We start from the raw sequence: 23958 nt of genomic DNA on the forward strand, positions 1-23958 counted from the left end.
AACTGGGTCGTCCATGCGCAAGATAGGCAATATTAATGGCAATGTGAGGCGAGGAGCGCCGTGGTCCCGTGGTTAGCGTGAACAGCTGCGGAACGAGAGGTCCTTGGTTCAAATCTGCCCTCCACTGAAAATTTTGCTTTCTTTATTTTCGCAAAGTTATGATCTGTCCGTTCGTTCATTGACGTCTCTGTTCACTGTAATAAGTTTAATGTCTGTGTTTTGCGACCGCACCGCAAAACCGTGTGATTAGTTGACGAAAGGACGTGCCTCTCCAATGGGAACCGAAAACATTTGATCGCAAGGTCATAGGTCAACCGATTCCTCCACAGGAAAACACGTCTGATATTTTGTATACGACACTGGTGACAGCATGTGCGTCACATGACAGGAATATGTTGTCGACCCACCTAACTAGTACACTTGGCGAATGGGTGAACAGTTTCTTCTACCTTGCCCGATTTAGGTTTTCTTGTGGATGTAATAATCACTCCAAAAAAAAGTGATGAAAACATAAAGAGTTTTTCACATAAACTGAAAATAAAAAGTTAAAATTTTCGGTAAAGGGAAGATTTGAACGAAGGACCTCTCGTTCCGCAGTTGTTCACGCTAACCACGGGACCACGGAGCTCCTCGCCTCACATTGCCATTAATATTGCATATCTTACGCATGGACGACCCAGTTTGTATATTTTACTTATTTTTTCATAGTTCCACACAACTTCTTCTCGTTTTCTCGATCGATCTGTGTTCAGTTTTTCAAGGCCTATCCACTGTGCCAACTTATAAGTAAATCTGAGGGGGGTGCGATGGGGATGTTCCCTTGTCAGGATTGAAGTTGACGAGGGTTGGCCCTCGACCATCCTACTGACAGACGAATCTCATTTTACTTTGACGGGTGAGCAGAACACACAGACTTGCCGAGTGTGGAGACCTACACCTCCAGTCACTGTGCATGACATTCCTCTGCAGGGTGAAGTTGTCGCCGTATGGTCTGGCTTCACGATTATTTTCATCATTGACCCATTCTTTTTTGAACAGGTCGGAGCCTAAGGACCAAAGACCTGCAGTCGGACTGGCCGGCGTTACTGCGATATGCTTCGCCCGCGCTGGAGAGATACGCACTGAACTCAACAGTTTTCATGCAAGATGGGGCCCCACCGCACATCGCTCGTGAAGCTCACCTGCTTAACATTTGGAAACGATAGCATTATCAGTCGATCGTTTTCAAATGCTTGGCCGGCACTATCACCTGATTTCACTCCCTGTGATTTCTAGTTATGGGGCTACCTGAAGGACAGTGTTTACCAGGGGAAAATTCACACATGCGCTGATCTGAAGCGCAGCATATCAAGAGAGCTAACCACCAATCTACGGACACGCTTCGTTCTGCTGTGCAGAATGCAATCCTGCGGTTTAGACTCTTCTGGACACTGATGGGCGCGATATTGTAGCAGTAATGTTACCGCTATGAAACTGTATGATGTGTTGTAGCAGCACATTGAAAGTGTTTCAATTGAATTGATTCTTCATCATTTCTCTTCCGCATGTCTTTGACATTAATGCTACCACGTTTAGTTTCCGTGTTATAACATGTTAAATAGGGAAAGTTTAACTATAACCACCAGGTAAATCCTATGATACCCATCTGGGTCGCTATCGGATGTCACCACCGCGTACACAGATCAACGGCCCTTTATGTACGCGAATTACATGACCTGACACCTAATGTCACATATCTCCAAAAACCTGCCAACAAACTCTCGGAGAACCGGCCGAAGTGGCCGCGCGGTTCTGGCGCTGCAGTCTGGAACCGCGAGACCGCTACGGTCGCAGGTTCGAATCCTGCCTCGGGCATGGATGTGTGTGATGTCCTTAGTTTAGTTAGTTTAACTAGTTCTAAGTTCTAGGGGACTAATGACCTCAGCAGTTGAGTCTCATAGTGCTCAGAGCCATTTGAACCATTTGAACAAACTCTCGGATCACTGACACCCACAATCAGTGATGTATTTCGCTCCAAAGATGGACATGAAATCTATTAAGCAGGTAGTCATTATGTTTTGGTTCATCAGTGAAAGGGTTTTATTTTTACTATTTCAGGCACGGAATCCGAAAAATGGACGTATGCATATTGGTATTTATGTTCTACACCTCCCAAACCATCGGAACGATGTCAATCAGTCTTGCTACACATATAACTTACTATCTGAAAAGAATCGCTGTGGGCGTAAGAAGCTCAAACACCCACCCTTTATTCATCCAGTACCTAAGAATGAGAGCCGTTAATGACTTGTAACAAACTTTACACTCAATTTCAAACTACTATGAAACTTTTTCTCGCTAACGAAGCGCACAAATCGAAAAAGGAAGTAGGTTTATCGCTTGCTACATTTCGTCTGTTCATGCAGTAAAACTGCAACATGAAGAATGGCGTTTTACTTTATTCCTTCCTTGCTACGAACTCTGTTTGTAACATATTTTGCAGACAGTATCCACATATGTCGATGAATGCACCTACAAAAATATATCGTTTCATGACACACAGTTCAGGACAAATGACTCTATGAACACTGAGATGCGTGTAAATCTGCGCATCATGCACGGCCTTTTAATTTAGTACTTCATTATTACTATTTAGATTTAGAGGCCATATATGAGTGGAAATACGTGTGAAATGTATTAAATTTACGTTAAGTGTATTTTACATGCGCGTTCGTGGCCAAAGTCCAGGGTAAAAGGCTCATCTCAAACCGCTGGAACGATTTCAATCAAATTTGGTACACGAATTTGTTACGATCTGGAAAGAAATTCTGTGGAGTTAAGAACCACGAATCTCCTGTTTGGGTGGGGGTGATAACGTGGAGAGAGAGGTGGAGATGGACAGAGAGAGGGGGGAAAGAAGAGATGGATAAAGAGAGGGGGGAGGAGGAGATGGATTTAGAGACGGAAGGAGCATATCGACAGAGGGAGGAGCAGATGGAATGAGGGGACGGGTGGAGGAATAGATGAACAGAGAAAGGGAGTGAGGAGGTGGGCAGAGAGACGACGTGTAGGAGATGGACAGAGAGAGGGAAGGGGCTAATGCGGCGATGTGGAGACATAGGGGTGGAAGAAGAGGATGGACTAACGGAAGATTGGAATAATACGTCAAATATGTAGAACAATTTACTCAACTTTGATTCAAGGTCCGTGTGGCCTCTTACACATAACTAGGCAACCGCACTACTTAGCTTGTTAAACAATAAAAGCATTTAAAGTAAGAGAGCGACTTCTAAAGAGTGAGACTGACACGAAGTGCAAAATGAGTGCTGCAAGGAATGGCTGGGAACAAATGAACGGCTGAAGAACAGTGCATAGCTAGGGATAACCTTAGTGCCGCATATAGGAAAAGTAAAGAGACCTTTGGAGTAAAGAAATGCAGCCATGTCAATATCAAGAGCTTAAATGGCAAGTCACATCTAACTACAGAAGGGAGAGCTGAGAGATGGAAGGAATATAGAGAGGGTCTATATAAAGCAACCAAACTTGAGAACAACGTGATAGAAAGAGAAGAGAAAGTAGGTTAAGAGGGAGATGTGAACTGCTAGAAGAATTTGACAGAGCACTGAAGAACTTAAGTGAGAACAAGGCCCCTTGGAACACACGACATTCACCTTTTCGAGAGCCAGCCATGGCAAAATTATTGAACACGATGAGAAAGATAAATGAAACAAGCAAAGTACCCTCACACTTGGAGAAGAGTGGCATAATTTCAAATTAAAAGCAGGCAGAAGTTAATATGTGTGAATAGTATAATTTTATTGACACGCATTGTTTACAGAATAAAGGAGAAACTGTTAAAGACAGACCTCGGGGACGATCACTTTGGGTTCCGGAGAAATGTAGGAACACGACGCAATGCTGACCTGACGACTTGTCCTAGGAGATAAGTTGAAGAAAGGTAAACCTCCGCTTACAGCACTTGTAGAGTTAGAGAAAACTTTCCACAGTGCTGACTAGAAATTCTGAAACTATCAGGAATAAAACACAGGGTGCTACAGGTTATTTGCAAATTGTACAGAAACCAGACCAAAGCTGTAAGAGCGAAGGAGGTGAAAGGGAGGCCGTAACTGAGGAGGTAGTGAGACATGGTTGAAGCCTACCCAGATGTTATTCAATCTGTACACTGAGCAAGTAGGAAAGGAAGCCAAAGAGAAATTAGGAAAAGGAATTTAAGTTCACGAAGAAGAAATAGGAACTTCAAAGTTTGTCCATGACATCGTCATATGTCAGAGACGGCAAAATATTTGGAAGAATAATAGATCAGAATGAAATGTGTATTGATAAGAGAGTGTGAGATGAACAGTAACGAAAGTAAAACAAGGATAACGGAGCGTAATACAAGTTAATCACACAATGCTAAGGCTATTAGATTAGGAAATCAATAATTAAAAACGGTAGCTTAGGAAATGAGAAACTGAAAGTAGTAAATGAGGTTTGCTGATTCAGCAGCAAAATAGGTGATAAAGGCAGAAGTATAAAAGATTTAAAATGGAGACTAGCCACAGCAAGGAAAGAAGTTCTGAGAAAGAGGAATTTTTGAACACATTACATCAATTTAAGTGTTAGCAATTCTTCCTTAAGGTATGTGTCTGGAGTGTAGCCTTTTAAAGAAGTGAAATGTGGACAATTAACGGTTCAGACAAGAACAGAGTAGAAGTTTCTGAAATGTAAAATCAGACGATAAGGTACCGAATCGAACTCGGGAAAAAAGCAACTCTTAGCACAACTTGTCTAAAAGAGGGGATCGATTGACAGGACGCATCGTGAGGCATCAAGGCACTGTTAGTTTGGTAATAGACGGAAGTGTTGGTTAAAAACTCTACGGGGAGAAAAGGACTTGAATACAATAAGAAGGTTCAAAGACGTGTAGGTTCCTGCAGTTATGCATAGGTGAAGAAGCTTGCAACGGGATAGAGTAGAGAGGAGAGGTGGATCAAATCAATCTTTGCAATACCACCACAAGAACAACGATAAGGCATTTGTAGATGGTCGCTTTCATCAACTTATGATCAACAAGTGACAAAGGCAAAATACACATTGCATCGTAGGGATGGACGAAAACTGGAGGGTGGGTGACATAATACGCGAGGGGTGGTTACAAAGTTTTACTTATTACCTCGAAAACATCAAGCTCGGGTTCGATTCCCGGCGGGGTCAGGGATTTTCTCTGCCTCGTGATGACTGGGTGTTGTGTGATGTCCTTAGGTTAGTTAGGTTTAAGTAGTTCTAAGTTCTAGGGGACTGATGACCATAGATGTTAAGTCCCATAGTGCTCAGAGCCATTTGAACCATTTTTGAAAACATCAAGCTGCCATCAAGAAACTTGGTTTTGGAGTTGGTCTTTATCTACATACTCACTCCTCAATGCGACACATTTTCCCTGACGATGGATGGCTTGACAGAAACCTTGTTTCCCGAAGTCTTCAGTTTGGCTGTCAAGAAGACGTTCCACCTCTAATATAACCACCTCGTAATTCTGAAAACGCCTGCGCGCGGTGGTTTCTTGATCCGAGGATAGAGGACGAAGTGTCTGCGTGCTACGTAAGAATAATGCAAGTCGTGATGTTATGGTACCGTCTGCAAGAGACGTTACTAATAGTAGACAGCATCTAGCGAATTCACGATACTGTATCGATGTAATTCTTGCCCGCTGACCAGAGCATAATGCATGTGTTGATTACATTACAGATTTCTCTCTTCCTTTCATGCAGTTCAATACATTTGCGGGACAGCGTATCAACGTCTCTTCTTTTTATTTTACCTAATGTGTTGCAATTAATTTACAGGACATTTTAGCCGATAAGGTGATGCTAATAAATTATTTCTTTGCTTTTACTATAATACATATTGCACTGACAGATGTGTTAACCTGAATGATATCTGGTAGAAACCAGTCAAACTACTTACAGTGCTTAGAATTGCTACAGTGCAACAAACCTACAAAATGCCATTAAAATTGAGGAGGAGATTAGTGTTTAACGTACCGTCGACAACGAGGTTATCAGAGACGAAGCACAAGCTCGGACTAGGGGAAGACTGAGAAGGAAATCGGCTGTGCCGTTTCAAAGGAACCATGATGACATCTGCCTTAAACGGTTTAGAGAAATGACAGAAAACCGTTATCTGGATGTCCGGAGGAGAGTTTGAACCGACGTCCTCCAGCATGCGAGTCCAGTGTGCTATCCATTGCGCCACATCGCTAAGTACCACTAAAATTAAGAAGAAAACTAAGGGGGTCCCTCCTAAGAGTCGTCAGGCGCATTTTCTCTGCTGTTTCGGTATATATTTGCAGTTTTGTTTCTGCAAAGTGTAGTGGGAGTCAGCCCAAACAAGTAGTGCTCTTCACGTCTGTATGTGACGCCCAGCGTCAACTGAAAGCACCGGCTTGTTTCAAACAAATTATTTTTTAAGCTGAATTTTACTTGTCCGTTCGATTGAGTGTTCTCAAATTATTCTAATATGACATTCGTTTAATAGGTATGTATTAGCAGGGCCAGTAAAAATCGAAGAATAACCAATTAATCCAGTAGCGACTGAGCAACACTTCAGCGTGGCGGCAGCAGTCACCGCGGGTCAAGGCAATACTATTGTTGCTAGAGTGGCTAGAGTGCCGGTTGCTCTTCGTGTTTTACTGTACCTTTAATCCACATCGGTAAAAAGGATGTTACACTAGATTAATTTAAGACCTCTCTATGAATGAGCGCGTAAAGTTCCGCTTTGAAAAAATTTTGTTTATAACGAGAGACAATCCTACGATTTCCGTCGACTCTGGGCGTCGCATGGAAGACGTAACGAGCTGCATTTGTTTGGGCTGACTCCTGCTGCACAGTGCAAAAGCCGAAATGGCAAATATCTGGCAAAACATGAGAAATAATGGGCCTGACGGCGCGTAGGAGAAACATCCGCTATACAGAGTGGCCAGAAAGGGTCTGAAAAGCTTATAAGGTTGTTGCAGGGCAGGCTGTACTGAGAAATAATTGTTAAGAAAATAATGTGTACGTTGCGCCGTTTCGGAGTTAATTAACACCAAAGTTTGCCGATCAGGTCGCAAATTCAAGCAGCCTGCCAAATGTTATTAGCATCAATATTCTCATAGACACTACTCAGCTTTTGGCCCGTATTCGATCCGTACTACAATCCCATGTACAATTTTTGTATGGCTCTCTTGTTCGGATTGAGGAACCTAAACGCAGAGCTGCTTCTGGTGGGCCGACTGAATTTGCGCCCAACGACCTAGTTGGCTAACTTTGATGATAATTAACTCGAAAACGGTGCAACGTATCGAATTTCTTCCTGAACAATTACATTTCAACACAGCCTACCCTTACAGCACCATTACAAGTTTTTAAGACTGTTTCTGACCATTCTAATAGAAGCAGTACCGGTTAACTATTGATTTAAAGGGGACAACATCTATTGTCTGCAGTAAAACTGAGCATTACAAGAGTCCTTTTCTCTAGATCTTTCCTTCTGTATGATCTTGTAATGGTACAATAAGGGCCGCGCGAGATTAGCCGAGCTGTCTAAGGCGCTGTAGTCATGGACTGTGCGGCTGCTCCCGGTGGAGGTTCGAGTCCTCCCTCGGGCATGGGTATGTGTGTTTGTCCTTAGGATAATTTAGGTTAAGTAGTGTGCAAGCTTAGGGACCGATGACCTTAGCAGTTAAGTCCCATAAGATTTCACACACATTTGAACATTTGGTACGATAAGGTAACGTGTATCTTCTAAAAATGTACTGATATCTCTGCAATTGAACTCACAATCTGTAAATATTTGCCTGCTGCCTTGGAAAGATATTATTCGTATATTATTTAATCATTTCTCATGAATATAATAATGCTGGCCAATGTTTGCATACGTCTCACGTAGCTTCGAATAGCTTGTGTTTCTGTTTGCCTACTGGATAATTAAATGTCGTCCCGGAACAAGTAATCAGAGAGGTAAAAGCGATCAAGTCGACTACTGGAGTAAAATAAGTGCATCGCACAAATGAAGAATACCGCCAAACCCATGCGTCACGTAGGTGCAAGTAGCGTACAATGTCGTCGACTTCTTTACTAAAATTAGGAGACTGATTCACCGGCTGGAGAACACAATTAAAATTACAGCCCAACAGAATCTCTGTAGGAGATTCACGAAGTAGGTGCATGACTTCCTCTTCGTAGATACGCGAACGTTCCATGGAACGACCGGATCCAGAAGGGGCTTAAAAAAAGAAGTAAAATGAGGAGACAAAAGATGCATCCCATACGCCTACCATGATCAAGTACTTCGAAATCTCGTAATGGAATTACGTGCCCATAAAACAAGGTAGTGCCCATAGATTATTATAAAACCACATTAAGAAATGTCGGAACCCGGGAACTGAAAACATCAAAAAGTATGCAGTTGAGGTATACGTAAACTGTAGTAAAGCAGCGAGCGGGAGGTCATAACCACTCCTGTTAATATACAAAGTGAAGCAATTGTATGACTGCATAGACAACTGAACTGAATCAAAATCTACAAAATTACATCATTATCAAACGGCGCTATATACCAATATGAATGACAGAATCAATGGACGAAATAGAGGGACAAGAAGTGTGAACACTTCTCCCAACTTCCAATTGTTTTTCCTTCGCCCCTGACCTGACTCTCTCAGGCTGGATACGTTGATAATGCGTCAATGGACGAAATAGAGGGAGAAGAAGTGTGAACACTTCTCCCAACTTCCAATTGTTTTTCCTTCGCCCCTGACCTGACTCTCTCAGGATGGATACGTTGATAATGCGTCCCCTGGGAGTTGCCGCTACCTCATGTGGTTGTGTGGGTGGATCATGCAGAAAATCCGCTTCAGACTGAGAGACCTCTGGACTCCACTCGCCGATGGGTAGGGGCTCACATACAGAGAGTTGTATGGTAATGACGGGATCTCCTACCGTTCGGAATCAATCAAGTTTTGCCGATCAGAGAGTTGTGACATGGAGGCCGCGACAAAGAAGTCTCAGAGGTCGTTTAGGAAGCTGAGACCACTGGAGAGATATCCGATAGAACTGGGAGGGACAAGTGGGCTCCTGAAACAGATGGCGCCGACGAGGTTTCCTGGATGGCGGGAGAATCGCCAGATGACTTACCGCTAACCATCTGACCAGGTGCAGTAGCACTCATGAATTTCTTGTCCACAAATTGAGTCCAGATAATAAGGTCCTTCAGAGGACAGCTATCCGAAAGGCGAGCCAAAGGAAAAGGCTCCTGAACTGTATCACAGTTTTGTGTTCTGTGACGCTTGTTTCCAGCGCCGCCACCGCGGGAGTGACAGAGGTTATGTCCGTACGCGCGGGCAACGGGAGAAAATCATTAGCATTATCTCTCAAAGATCCACTTTGATCCTTAATCACCAGGGTGGGCTCAGCTGCAGTATCTACCACACGACTCGGACAGTTGGTACTCAGGTAATCGCTTCGATAGCAAATAAAGCGGGTTTCTTTCCGGCTGGTATAAGTAATACGAACTCGACAACCACATACCTGCATGTGAGAGGAAATATATTTTTCAGTCACCATTTCTACCGATCGAAAACCGCTATAGGCCTCTAAGTGGTACTGAGAAGACAAGCGGTATTTTCGGATGCGTAGTGCATTCCCATAAAGGAACAGGATGGACTTAAAAATACTGTCATCTCCCTTGGGCCGAAGATTAAAAACCCGAACATTTTTGTAGACCGCTTCTGCATTCGCCGAAGAACCGTGCTAGTGGAATAATCACGATGCTTAAAGGGGACCTGGCTACCTTGACGTAATAATATCCTGTCAACCAGAAGCAGGTCAAGAAATTTAACATATAAAATCGAATCAAAATACGCAGTGTGCACTTGAACTATAGTAACCTTGATCTTGTCCTCCAACGAGTCGTATATCTCTAAAGAGCCGGGCTGCACAAATCACATGGACTTATCAGAACTGAATCTGACTGTACCTGCACGTGGAACAGACTTAGGAACCCTGTCGTACATCACGGCGTGGGACAACGACGGGTCAGGAAGCGCTGCACAATCACCGACACTATACGACAACAGCAATGCGAAGCGCACGAGATCTCACACATCACTAAACGGAAAACAAAGTCGACACGCGGCGCTAACGGTAAGAGACGGAACAACAACAACCTACAATCTCTGCGCGCGAAGACCTACTGCCGCCTGAGCCAACCTAGCACGACTCATAACCAGTCCTCACAGCTTTAATTCTGCCAGTACCTCGTCTTCTACCTTCCATACTTCATAGAATCGCTCCTGTCTCCGCAATATTCTTTCGTCCGGAAGTGTTTGTCTTGCAAGTTTCGCAGGAAAGCTTCTGTAACGTGTGGAAGGGAGGAGACGAGGTACTGGCGAACGTAATGCTGTGAGGAAGGGTCGTGAGTCATGCTTGGGTAGGTCGGTCGGTAGAGAAGCTGAATGCGAAAGGAAAAGTTCGCCAGTTCGACCCTCGGTCAGCCCTACAGTTTTAATCTGCCAGGAAGTTTCATCTACATTCTTTCTTGTTGTTCTCCAGTAGTAAATAATTTCTCGAAGTAGGCAGGATACTGTTTTACTTGAGAAGAATTAGAATTAGCTTTGTGGCACTTGTGCAGTCACTGAACCGGAGAAGATATGGTAGGTTTCGCCCCATTCGCAACATGCACACAGCAGGAAGAGCGTAAAACCAATGCGGTTCAGATATTCCTTCAAACAACTACGGTTCAAATTATAGACGCAATGGTGGTTCTAACGACCCACAGAAATCAGTAGTCATCACACCAGTGACGCATATTACGTAAGTGCATGTCCATAATGGTTGGAAAACTACTGGGGATGATTTCGAAAAGTGTGGCACAATGAAAGGCAGTAGTCGTCCAGAAATATCTAGAACAAATATTTCCTTACTTTGTGGCACAATGAAAGGCAGTAGTCGTCCAGAAATATCTAGAACAAATACTTCCTTACTTATCACTGAAGGAGAAAAAGCAACCAGGCACACTATCAGAATCATCGTAACCCGTTTCGTGCAAGAGCCCATTGAAACAAATTGTCGTACTAACGATACATTTTGTTGAAGGTACTCCTGAATGACTGCTGTCATCCATTGTCACATATTTCCCTGGGTGCAATTCGAGTCCTTCGTAGCAAATCGGTAGCTAGGATTCCTAAGTGAAAAATTTACTTATTATTATCTGGAATCCTTAGCCAAACCACCTGCTGTTTCGCTTGTTTTAGTTGCACAATGTAAATTCATTCGTCTTTCTGCTGCGGCAGTCGAATGATGTTAGCGGTTCCCGTATGTCGCACACGACGAGGTTATTACCTCCTCCGCAGTGTAAATGCGTCAGCAGAGTAAGTGATGATCCGGAATTCGATAGTATCATGAAAAAATGGTTCAAATGGCTCTGAGCACTATGGGACTTAACATCTATGGTCATCAGTCCCCTAGAACTTAGAACTACTTAAACCTAACTAACCTAAGGACATCACACAACACCCAGTCATCACGAGACAGAGAAAATCCCTGACCCCGCCGGGAATCGAACCCGGGAACCCGGGCGCGGGAAGCGAGAATGCTACCGCACGACCACCGCGGACATAGTATAATGATCCATCAGTTCGTCTAATTTTCTTACACACAGCAAAGGCTGTGTAAGATGACTGTTACTTTTGCTGTTGGAATGGTGGACTAGTGGAAGTATAACTTTTTCCTTCTTGTTACTGATAGTAGGATGCTATTAACGTTCTCCGCGTTCATTCATTCATTCTTTCATTGTGTTCCATAGATACTACTTACAATTTGACAGTTAACCCATTAAACGTCACCTAGTATGTTAGAAGGAATGTGGCTCGTTTGGAAAACCACGCTGCTTTTTGTCTTCAATTAGTAGTGATATTTACTTGATCCATGTGTAATAACACGGACTGGTTCACAATTTACTACTATTTGTCATGCTGCTTTACACTGAATACTTCAGCTTGCCAATTAGCTGACAACAATTTTCAGTCTTTCATTGTACGCAATTATATCATTTGCAGAAATAGTGGTTAGTGCGGCGTGTAAGTTTATTTCTAATTGTTAAGGTTTGGCAACTTCTTGCTTTTTTTATGGGGTCTTGTTTACCACCATCGCAGCAGAGTTCATATCCACCCTGAACCCTCCACAAGAAGGAAACGTGGACATGAAACTTGGTTTTGTATCTTGTATCGAGACTGGGTTTTTCTTCGCGCATCGAGGCAACTATGAAAGCGTCAGTGAGCTTCTGCGTTCAGTGAGATAGTATGTTAGGAAACTGCGAGAATCTCCGTTCGTAATAAAAAAGTTGCAACGCTATGCAGACTGTATACAAACAAAACGGTATGTACGGTCACTCGTCAGGGTGTCTCATAGGATAGTGTCGCAGAAGTACCGAAAAGCGTGAAATTGCTGACTCTCGAGCATAGACTTCAACCATCTACTCAAAGCCTAGTTACAAAATTTGAGTCATGAGGAGTCTAGGAGTGTAAGCAATATTTCTCCAGCAGCAACGGAAAAGACATGATGAGATTAATTTACATCCCTTTTAAGCACTCATTCTTCCAGTACATTAACCGCGAATGAAACCAGAAGGAACTCTATACTGCACAATGGTGTGAACACCTCAAAGAGAAAAGTAAGAATCGTATGATGTCAGTACCTCAGTTCTGCGAATTTGGGACCATATGTAGAAAGAACTGCTACTGTACAGTACATTACAGTAGCGAAGGAAAATGAAATAAATACGCAATGAGGCTAAGTGTGTCCTTCGCAACCGGCACTTGTGCTAGCTACGAGGTTCGTAAAGAGATCTTGTGGTAGAGCGTTCCATTCCACTACCAGCGAGGTTGGAAATTGCTGGATGATCGTTGGTGCATTTGGAGGTGCTACGGTACTTCGCCCCAAGCATTCCACACGCAAACGATGGGATTTAAATCTGGTAGACATTTTAAGTTCTTTTCAGGTAGGTTAAGACTCTTTTTAGCCCATTATTGTCACTGAAGTACCACTATGGGTATATTTATATGGGAGTGAAGCGCCCAGTTTACAGAGAAAACGCGCTTAAAATTTTGTTGGTGAAAAAATCCTGACTAAAACATAGGATAGTAACCTCAGAGTCATTCGGACGATCCTAGAACCCATTTCACGTGTGTACTACGTCAGTTAAAACTACAGTTTTGCCTCAGGACGTATATTATGTGCAAAAGTACGGTAACGTTAAACCACAGGAGCTCGGTGAAATGAAACTTACCCATGGCCATGGTCTCCCATCGGGTAGACCGGTCACCTGGTTCAAGTCTTTTTGGTTGACACCACTTCGCTGACTTGCGTGGCTTTGTGGAGAAATGATGACAACACAACACCCCAGTCTCCGAGCCGAGAAAACCTCCCACACGTCCGGCAATCGAACCCTGGCCCTTGGCGAGGCATTCTACTGGGCTGACCGCTCAGCTATGGAGGCGGGCTGGGAACTCGATAACGGATAGTGATACTGAAAAAAAGCTTCAAGATTCCACGAGACAATCGTCTCAAAAACATATGGTAAAAATATCGAGGATACGCAATGAAGAAAACTGGCCAGCCCCACAACTGCTTCTTTTGGTACCCGAAAACCATGACATTTCGGGTGTGTTTTGACAACCGACACAAATTTTCGAAAACGAGGAGAAGATGTTCCCAAACGAATGTCTAAAGAATATACAGTTAAAATTACAGCCGTTGGTATGGTTAGTTATTTTTAGCTAAGTGCGGCCCACAGCGCAAAAACAGCTAAAAACGGGTTTTTCGGTTTTCTGTATAAGTACAGCAAATTAGAACCTCTGAATACTGGTAACGGGTAGAGATATCGAAAATATTTTTGAAGTTACCGAGAATATCAGCTAAGAAAAATATGATAAAACTTCGACGATCTATCATGAAAAGAAATTACAGGAGTGGGCATCCCCACAAGGTGTACATCCCGTTCAAAAAATCATCGTTTTTCGGAGTTTTCTCAGGAAACACACATGAGCAAATTGTGCTTTTACAAGCTGCCTAGGGTCCACCGTAGACCACACTTAATACAAAAAGTCAACCGATTTGCTCAATTTACCTGTGTTCGAGAGAATGACTAATGTTTAAATGTTTAGTTTTTGGCCCTTTAGTCTAGGATCGATAGCCGACCGTGGCGGCCGAGCGGTTCTAGGCGCTCCAGTCTGGAACCGCGCGACTGCTACGGGCGCAAGTTCCAATCCTGCCTCGGGAATGGATGTGTGTGATGTCCTTAGGTTGGTTCGGTTTAAGTAGTTCTAAGTTCTAGGGGACTGATGACCTAAGATGTTAAGTCCCATAGTTCTGAGCCATTTGAACCACTTTTCTAGGATCGATACAGTATGCTCGTTCTTCCAACAGGTATAGTAATTGTTGCTAGTCCAAGGAATGTCTTTATCTTTGTGATCAATGGAATCCGAGACATGACCCCCTTAAAAATATCATTTTCAGTGCGGCCGATGTAAAACACAGGCAGGTTAATTAGTTTTAACAACTGAAGATATAGACTGAGGTGACGAAAGTCATGGAATACCTACCAATATTGTGTCGGATCTCCTTTTGCCTGGGATAATGCAGTAAATATTGAGCCATGCTGTCTCTATAGCAGTCCAAATTTGTGGAAGTGTTGTCGGTGCAGGATTTTGTGCTCGAATTGATCTCTCGATTATGTCCCATAAATGTTCGATGGGGTTCATGTCGGGCAATCTAGGTCACCAATCCATTACCTCGAATGGTCGAGAATACTCTTCAAACCAATAGCGAACAAATGTGCCTGGTGACATGGCCCATTGTCATTCACGAGAATTCCATCGTGTTTTTGGGAACATGAAGTTCATGAACGGCTGCAAGTGCTCGCCATATAGCCAACATAACCATTTCCAGCCAATGATCGGTTCAATTGGACCAGAGGACCCAAACCAATCCACGTCCAGACAACCAACAGCATTATGAAGCACCACCAGCTTACACAGTGCCTTGTTGACAACTTGGATGCATGGGTTCGTGGGGTCTGCGCCACACTCCAATCCTGCCATCACCTCTTTAAATCGAGGCTCTTATGACCAGGCTACCGTTTTGCATTCGTCTAGGGTCCAACCGATATGGCCACAAGCACAGGCGCAGGAAACACGCTGTAGGCGATATCGCGCTGTTCGCAAAGGCAATCGCGTCGGTCGTCTGATACCATAGCCTATTAACGCCAAATCCACTTCACTGTCCTTAATGATATGTTCGTCGTCCGGACCACATTGAATTCAGCGGATATTACACCCTATGTTGCTTGTCTGTTAGCACTGACAACTCTACGCAAACGCCGCTGCTCTCGAGACAGAGCGAGGTGGCGCATTCGGGAGGACGATGGTTCAATCCCGCGTCCGGCCATCCTGATTTAGGTTTTCCGTGATTTCCCTAAATCGCTCCAAGCAAATGCTGGGATGGTTCCTTTGAAAGGGCACGGCCGACTTCCTTCCCCATCCTCCCTAATCCGCTGAGACCGATGACCTCGCTGTTTGATCTCTTCCCCAAAAACAACAACAAGCTGCTCTCGGTCATAAAGCGATCACTGCGTTATCCGTGAGGAGACGAAATGCCTGAAATCCGGTATTCTCAGCACACTCTTGTCACTGTGGATCACGAAATAGTGAATTCATTAACGATTTCTGAAATGTAATGTTCCATGCGTCTAGCTGCAACTACCATTCCGCTTTCAGAGTCTATTAATTTACGTCGAGTGGCCGTAATAACGCAGGAAACCTTTTCGCATTAATCACTTGAGTACAAATGACAGCTCTGCCAGTGACTGCCCTTTTGTATACTACTGGCCATTAGAATTGCTACACCAAGACGAATTGCAGATGATAAACGGGTATTCATCGGACAAATATATTATACTAGAACTAACAAGTGACTATATTTCCACGCAATTTGGGTGCATACATCCTGAGAAATCAGTACCCAGAACAACCACCTCTGGCCGTAATAACGGCCTTGATACGCCTGGGCATTGAGTCAAACAGAGCTTGGAAGGCGTGTACAGGTACAGCTGCCCATGCAGCTTCAACACGATACCACAGTTCATCAAGAGTAGTGACTGGCGTATTGTGACGAGCCAGTTGCTCGGCCACCATTGACCAGACGTTTTCAGTTGGTGAGACATCTGGAGAATGTGCTGGCCAGGGCAGCAGTCGAACATTTTCTGTATCCTGAAACGCTCGTACAGGACCTGCAACATCCGGTCGTGCATTATCCTGCTGAAATGTAGGGTTTCGAAGGGATCGAATTAAGGGTAGAGCCACGGGTCGTAACACATCGGAAAAAATGACGTTTTGCCATTCGTGCACCCAGGTTCGTCGTTGAGTACACCATCGCAGGCGCTCCTGTCTGTGATGCACCGTCAAGGGTAACCGCAGCTATGGTCTCCGAGATGATAGTCCATGCTGCTGCAAACGTCGTCCAACTGTTCGTGCAGATGGTTGTTGTCTAGCAAACGACCCCATCTGTTGACTCAGGGATCAAGACATAGCTGCACGATTCGTTACAGCCATGCGGGTAAGCTGCCTGTCATCTCGACTGCTAGTGATACGAGGCCGCTGGGATCCAGCACGGCGTTCCGTATTACCCTCCTAAACCCACCTATTCCATATTCTGCTAACAGTCATTGGATCTCGACCAACGCGAGCAGCAGTGTCGCGATAGGATAACCCGGAATCGCGATAGGCTACAATCCGAACTTTATCAAAGTCGGAAACGTGATGGTACGCATTTATCCTTCTTATACGAGGCATCACAACCACGTTTCACCAGGCAACGGCGGACAGATTCTGTTTGTGTATGAGAAATCAGTTGGAAACGTTCCTCATGTCAGCACGTTGTACGTGTCGCCACCGGCGCCAACCTTGTGTGAATGCTCTGAAAAGCTAATCATTTGCATATCACAGCGTCTTCTTCCTGTCAGTTAAATTTCGCGTGTGTAGCACGTCATCTTCGTGGTGTAGCAATTTTAATGGCCAGTAGTATATTTTGCGTACGCGATGCTACCGCCATCTATATACCTGCCTTTTGCTACCATATAACTTTTGCTAACTGAATGTACAGTCAAGTTCAAAAAATGGCTCAAAGCACTATGGGACTTAACATCTGAGGTCATCAGTCCCCTGGACTTAGAACTACTTAAATCTAACTAACCTAAGGACATCACACACATCAATACCCGAGGGAGGATTCGAACCCGTGACAATAGCACAGTCAAGTTCACAAGGGCTTGTCTGTGTGTGTGTGTGTGTGTGTGTGTGTGTACACGTGCGACTGAATACAAAGAGAGAGAGAGAGAGAGAGAGGGAGAGAGAGAGAGAGAGGGAGGGAGGGAGGGAGGGAGTGGTGGAGGGAGGGGGAGGAAGAGAGGGGGCAGAGATAAGAGGTTGTATGTAACCAGGATAATGTTTGTCACCGGAGACAGGTGGCGTGATTTGAGCTCGGGCCAGCCAGCAGTCGCCGTGAACGCCAGTGAGGGGTCGAGTGTTTGCGCTGGCGATAACCGATCCTCGGCTGGCCTGGTTAGGCCGACACCGATCGTGCGGGCGGGGCGCGTGCCGCCGCGTGGGCGTGTGCTGCGCCGTGCTGGGCGGCGCGGCGCGTCATGAATATTCCGCACGGGGTGGGGCCAGACCGCGGCGCCGCTGAATATTCACCCACAGACGCGGCGCCCAAAACACTCGCACAGATCCGGGTCACGGCGGCGGCGGCGGCCCAGCTCCAGACACATCCCGTCTCGAGTCATCGGCACAGTTCTCCTCTCTAGAGGCGTTTGGTTCCCAGACACTGGTAAGCAAGATATATTTGGTGTCTGTTGTATTGGTCATGTCCGAAAGAACACACATCACAGTGGCTGAACAGCCAGAACATCATGACCACCTATACAATAGCCGATACGCCTACATTTGGTACGTATAACAGCAGCGACGTGTCGCGGTATGGAAGCACTGATGCAGGGAGTTGGCACCACATCTGCATACACAAGTCACCTAATTCCCGTAGTTTAACGGAGGTGTCGAGCCGGTGGGGGGTGGGGGAGGAAGGGTGGGGGGGGGGGTCGGTCAATGAGCTCTGACGTCACGTTCAGTTACCTCCCAGTTGTGTTCCGTCGGGTTCAGATCTAGGCCGGCCGGAGTAGCCGAGCGGTTCTATGCGCTACAGTCTGGAACCACGCGACCGCTACGGTCGCAGGTTCGAATCCTGCCTCGGGCATGGATGTGTGTGATGTCCTTAGGTTAGTTAGGTTTAAGTAGTTCTAAGTTATAGGGGACTGATGACCTCAGCAGTTAAGTCCCATAGTGCTCAGAGCCATTTGAACCATTTTTTTTTTTCAGATCTAGCGCCTTGGGGGGGGGGGGGGGGAGGGGGGCAGAACATCAACTGGAACTCACCACTGTGTTCCTCGAGCCACTCCATCATACTAGCAGCCTTGTGACACGCCGCATTATCTTGTTGAACAATGACACAGCCATCGGGAAACATGATCTTCAAGAGGTTTTGTACATGGTCTGCAACCAGTGTATGATTCGCCTTGGCTGCCATGGTGCCTTGCACGAACTCCACTGGACCAATGGATGCCCACTTGAACGTCCTCAAGAGCATAATGGAGCCTCCACCAGCTTGCCCCCGTTCACAGTGCAGGTGTCAACGAGCTATTCCCCTGGAAGACAACGGATTCGCGCCGTCCCATCGGCCTCATGAAGAAGATATCGGGAATCATCAGACTATGCAACAATCTGTTACTGCACCAAGGTCCAGTGCCGATGCTCAGGTGCCCATTTCAGACGTATTTGCCGATGTCCTGGTGTTAACACATAAATGCGTCGTTGGCCGCAGATACCGATTATTAGGAGGGTTTGGTGCACTGTGTGTTCAGACATACTTGTACTCTGCCCAGCATTATGACCTGATTTTAGTTCACCACAGCTCGCCGTCTGTTCTATTTTACCAGTCTGCCCAGCTTACGACGTGGTCGCCCAACCCCACAACGTCTGGACGTGGTTTCACCTTGGTTTTGCCTCTTGTTGAAGACGCTGACCACAGTACTCGAACACCCGACGAATCATGAAATCGGTCAGACTCAAATAGATTGGCCTCCTCCCCCTTTCTACACACGGACAGTACGCTCACTGATACTACATTAACCGTGCGTGTGTCTGACCAGCAGTCATTCCTTGATAGGCGACGCTGCTATCTGATGGACGGGTTTACATCGATAGTAGGTCGATGATCATAATGTTCTGGGTGATTAGTACGAGTATATATAATTTAGGTGAGGACGGGCAGTGATACGTTCAGCGCAGAAGCACACTGCGCTCGAACTCCTACGGGTATCGGCGGAATGTCGCGCTTAATGAGGATAAGGGTCACTACATCAATAGTGTGTGGATAAATTGAGAATTTGGGTCTTACGCTAGGCCTGCTACGATAGTCCGTGCAGTTCAGATTACCACAGTATCCGCATGGTGTAGTGTTCAGCGCATCTCTCCAGTAATCAGAAGACATGAGTTCGAATCCAGCTCTGCACAAATTTTCAACTTTCACCCTTCATTTAAATTTTTGCCCACTGGCTGCTTACGCCGCAGTTCCTTTAGGCTTGACAGGTAAAACTCCTATAACGCTTGCATCGAGAACTACCACTTCTCTGAAACAAAAATGTGCTTCATCCAAAGGGATGCAGGTAACTCAAACCAATTTCTAGCAAGAAAATTATTTTACCGAATCGCTGTTGAACTGTTGGTGCAACCTGCTGCTGCTACTGTGGTCTTCAGTCTAAAGACTGGTTTCATGCAACCCTCCACGATAGTATGTCCTGTGCAAGCCTCGTATTCTCTTAATTACTATTGTATCCTACTTTTATTTTAACCTGCTTACTACTATTTTCTTGTCTAGATCACCCTTCACAATTTTACCCCAGCTCCCCCCACCACCATCCACGCACCCTTTCCCCCATCACCAAAGCCGCAAGAGGAGACTGCAACCCCTCCCTCTTGCTCTACGCGGGAAGGGAACAAATTGTGTAGTCAGGTGGTTTTCTTCCAAGAAAATGATTTAAAAGTTAGTATGACATAGGTTTTCAATAGGTTTGGTTCTGGAACTTTTTATGGCCCTTTACTAGTCACCGTTCGTCCTCTCCCCCCTCCCCCACCCCACCCTCGTCAAACTATCGTGTGGGCGTCCCTGTCCATTATGAGACTGAATATCTATTGACACCTCAGGATCTCTGCTATCAACCGATCTACTGTTTTAGTCAAGTTTTGCCATTAATTTATTTATTTTCTAGTTCCATTCATCATCTACTAATCAGTTATGAAAGCTGCGTCCCGACCCCGTTCTGGATCAGATTCGAAAAGCGAAACCGGAATGATCGTTATACAACAAATCTTCGATGATACAAGACGATTGAGTGCAATGCTCATTCCTTTTTCTGGATATTTAACATAACTGACCGTGGAGTTTGGCCAATTTGCAAAACGATAATGTCGTCACAGTAGCAACGAACACCAGGTTCTGTTTATTGTTAGTGGGTCGTCTATCCATGGAAAAGTTGTAGAAAGATGGTTCAAATGGCTCTGAGCACTATGGGACTTAACATCTGAGGTCAAAAGTCCCTTGAACTCAGAACTACTTAAACCTAACTAACCTAACGACGTCACACACATCCATGCCCGAGGCAGGATTCGAACCTGCGACCGTAGCGGTGCGTGGTTCCAGACTGAAGCGCCTAGAACTCGTCGGCCACAAAGGCCGGCGTAGAAAGATGTAAAGGATCTTGGAATCTATGTCGAGACTGAGGCTGACCAATGTTTATTTTCTTCTAATGACAGACAATAATCACAATGAAAATTACCGGAGAACACAGTACTTTAAAGCTCTTATCAAATTACAAAATAATGTTGACACAATGTGACGGTACCAGGAAGCGCGGAAGACTGTGGAGAAACTGCAACAAGACCCGCTCATCTCGGCAGCTCGCAAAGTGGATGTTAACTATCCAGCCAAATGCCACAAATCGTAACCAAATTAAGCACGACAAGTAGTGTGGCAAAATATGCCAGTAATGAAATGTTCAGAATATGGCTCTCCCTAAAAGAATTGCAGAACTTATACTTACTTGTGTATTTCAGCTATCAGTCGTCCTTTTAAAATTTTATTGGCTGATCTAGATTTCAGCTAGAAACTAGCCATTCTCAATGCACTATCATTTTTGGTCAATGCATGTAATGCCTGTTGGTCGGGCATCATCCACCGTTCATTGAATAATTATACCTTCCCAAAATCAGCAAACCGTGTGCCCATCAGTATCAAACGCCGGCCAGGAGACGAAGGACCCTCACCCTGGGTAGTGCTCGAATGACCACGAAACAAAGATCTCCCTCCACAACTTTCTACTTTCCAAAAAACTCCACCTGGAGGGAATGACTCAATGCATTTGCCAATGTGACAGACGCGAAGATCGCTTATTTCACGAAAAAATAGGAAAACATTAAAGGAAAATCTAATTTAGTGTAACTTAACAAACAGAAGATTCGTACCAGAATGCAGTAGCATTCCATCTATTGGCCAGCCTCTCCACGCCAACACTGCATCGAGATGAATCAATCATGGGGACACCAAATTTTGGACCGGAAGCTATGGACCAACACACACTGGTCGGACAGCGTCTCGGTATGTCGTCCTTTGATGTCCGAACAGAAAATGCAAAAATGTGGTGGTCGAGTACTCTCTAGGGGCAGCAGTGGCGGTATAGCACCTTTTGCTCACGGATAGGAAAAGAGCCAGCTCGGGTGACAAAAGCTCAAAGCAGTCCACAGCCTTACTTCCCCGAAAAATGCCCAGTTCCTCTGGGAACGTCACCCGTACTAACAAAATTCATTGACCAGCTCCTGCTGACAAAAATGACTACTGCAAGAACGCCTTCTCAGCGAGAAAATGAACATCTTTCGTATTAACGAATGTGCCCAACACATTTTAAATAAAATTAACCTTGGAATGTTGGTAAAATGACTCACTATCGCATGGCCATATGCGACAATAATGGTGCAGTTATTCGACCTCCTCATCTAATTTTCAGTACCGATCTGTAGGACCATATTTCAAAACATTCTATTCTTTTTGTGTCTGAACTGCTTCTCGTCTACATCTCAATCATACACGGGTGCATTCTAGAAAATAACTTTCTACAACGACTTTCTAACATTTAAATTTATATTCGATGTTATCAAATCATTATTTATCAGAAATCATTTTCTTGCTATTTGCAATTTTCATTTATTTCCCCTCTACTTTGTCATTATCATCTTCTTTGCTGCCCAAATATCAAAAATCATCAACTGTCTTATTTACCAATCTAATCCCTCAACATCTTCTAAATTAACTCGACTACATTCCATTACCCTAGTTTTAATCTTGCTGTTCATGTTATAAACTACTTTCAAGACTACCCATTGCATTCGCCAGGTCTTCCAAATCCTTTGCCATCTTTGACAAAATAGGAATGCCAACGATGAACCTCACAGTTTCTCTCTCTTCTCCCTGAACTATAATTCCCTATACTACTTGCTCATTACATTGAACGGCATTTTGCATAAGGTACAACCCTGCCTCACTCCCTTCTAAACCACAGGTTTCCTTTCAAGACCCTCGACTCTTATAACTGCAGTCTGCTTTCTGAATAATTTCCCAAGAGGTTTTTGCTCCCTTTATTTTATCCCTGCCACCTTTAGAATTCCAAAGAGTATATTCAAGTCACCATTATCAAAGTCTTTCTCTAAATCTACAAACTCTATAAAGCTTAGTTTTTCCTGTGAGTAACTTTTCTCCTAAAGTGAATCGAAGGGTCAGTATTACATTGTGTGTTCCAAAATTTCTCCGGAACTAATCATCTACTGATAGTTCGTTAGTATTCACACCTGCCAGTAGCTGCCTTTATTGTAGCTGGATCTTTAAATTGTTTTTGAAGTTCGAGAGTACTTCAACTGTCCCATGTTTTGCAGTGTAAGTATGTGTCTTTTTAGTGTCTTGCTATCACATAAAATTCTAAAAATCTGATGAATGCTTCACTTCATACCTGGAAACCAGAAAGCAGAAGGTAGCTCTCCAGTGCCGAAAGATGGGGAAGACTGTTGCGCGAGAGCATGGTCCTGTAAAGTGGGGGCTGCCATAGGGTTTTGTTCTGGGTCCATAGTGTCCCCTGATGTAAAAAAATAATCGTATGACATTATTGGCCGGGATATCACCTTCGGGGTTCGGCCGCCGTATTGCAAGTCTGTTTAGTTGATTCCACGTCGGCGACTTTCGTGTCAATGATGATGAAGGACACACAACATCTAGTCCCCTGCCGTGAATCGAACTCGGGCCCCCATGCGTGGTAGGCGGTAACAATAGCGCTGCGCTACGGAGGCGGACAAACATGAAATATGAGCAAAAACTTTGTCTCTTTACATGTGTCAGAAGAGGTTGGAACTAAAGTAAATAATACTGCTTCAATTGTAGCACGTGGCTTTCAGAGGATAGACAGCGTGTGATTGAAAATAGTTATGGATACAGTTTCTGAGATGGACATTCTAAAGGCAAAAATTTTGCTGTCGTAGGCTGGTGAGTGATTCAGTGGATTAGACCATTTTAAACCTAAGGAAGTAGATGAAAAACTTTCTTGTAATTACTACGATCAGTATGGTATCATATTTGGGACACGTATGTCTAGTCTCTTTGACGCCACTTCATTTAGCGCAGTACAGGCAGTTGAGCCAAATTCAGCAGGCTTTATTTCAAAAACAGAAGAAAAAAGTGACGAACGTCAAGTTTTTAAATCTGAAGTGGAAGATCTCCGTATGGTACACAC

This window comes from Schistocerca cancellata, chromosome 1 (genome assembly GCF_023864275.1).
Source record: "Schistocerca cancellata isolate TAMUIC-IGC-003103 chromosome 1, iqSchCanc2.1, whole genome shotgun sequence".
NCBI lineage: Eukaryota > Metazoa > Arthropoda > Insecta > Orthoptera > Acrididae > Schistocerca > Schistocerca cancellata.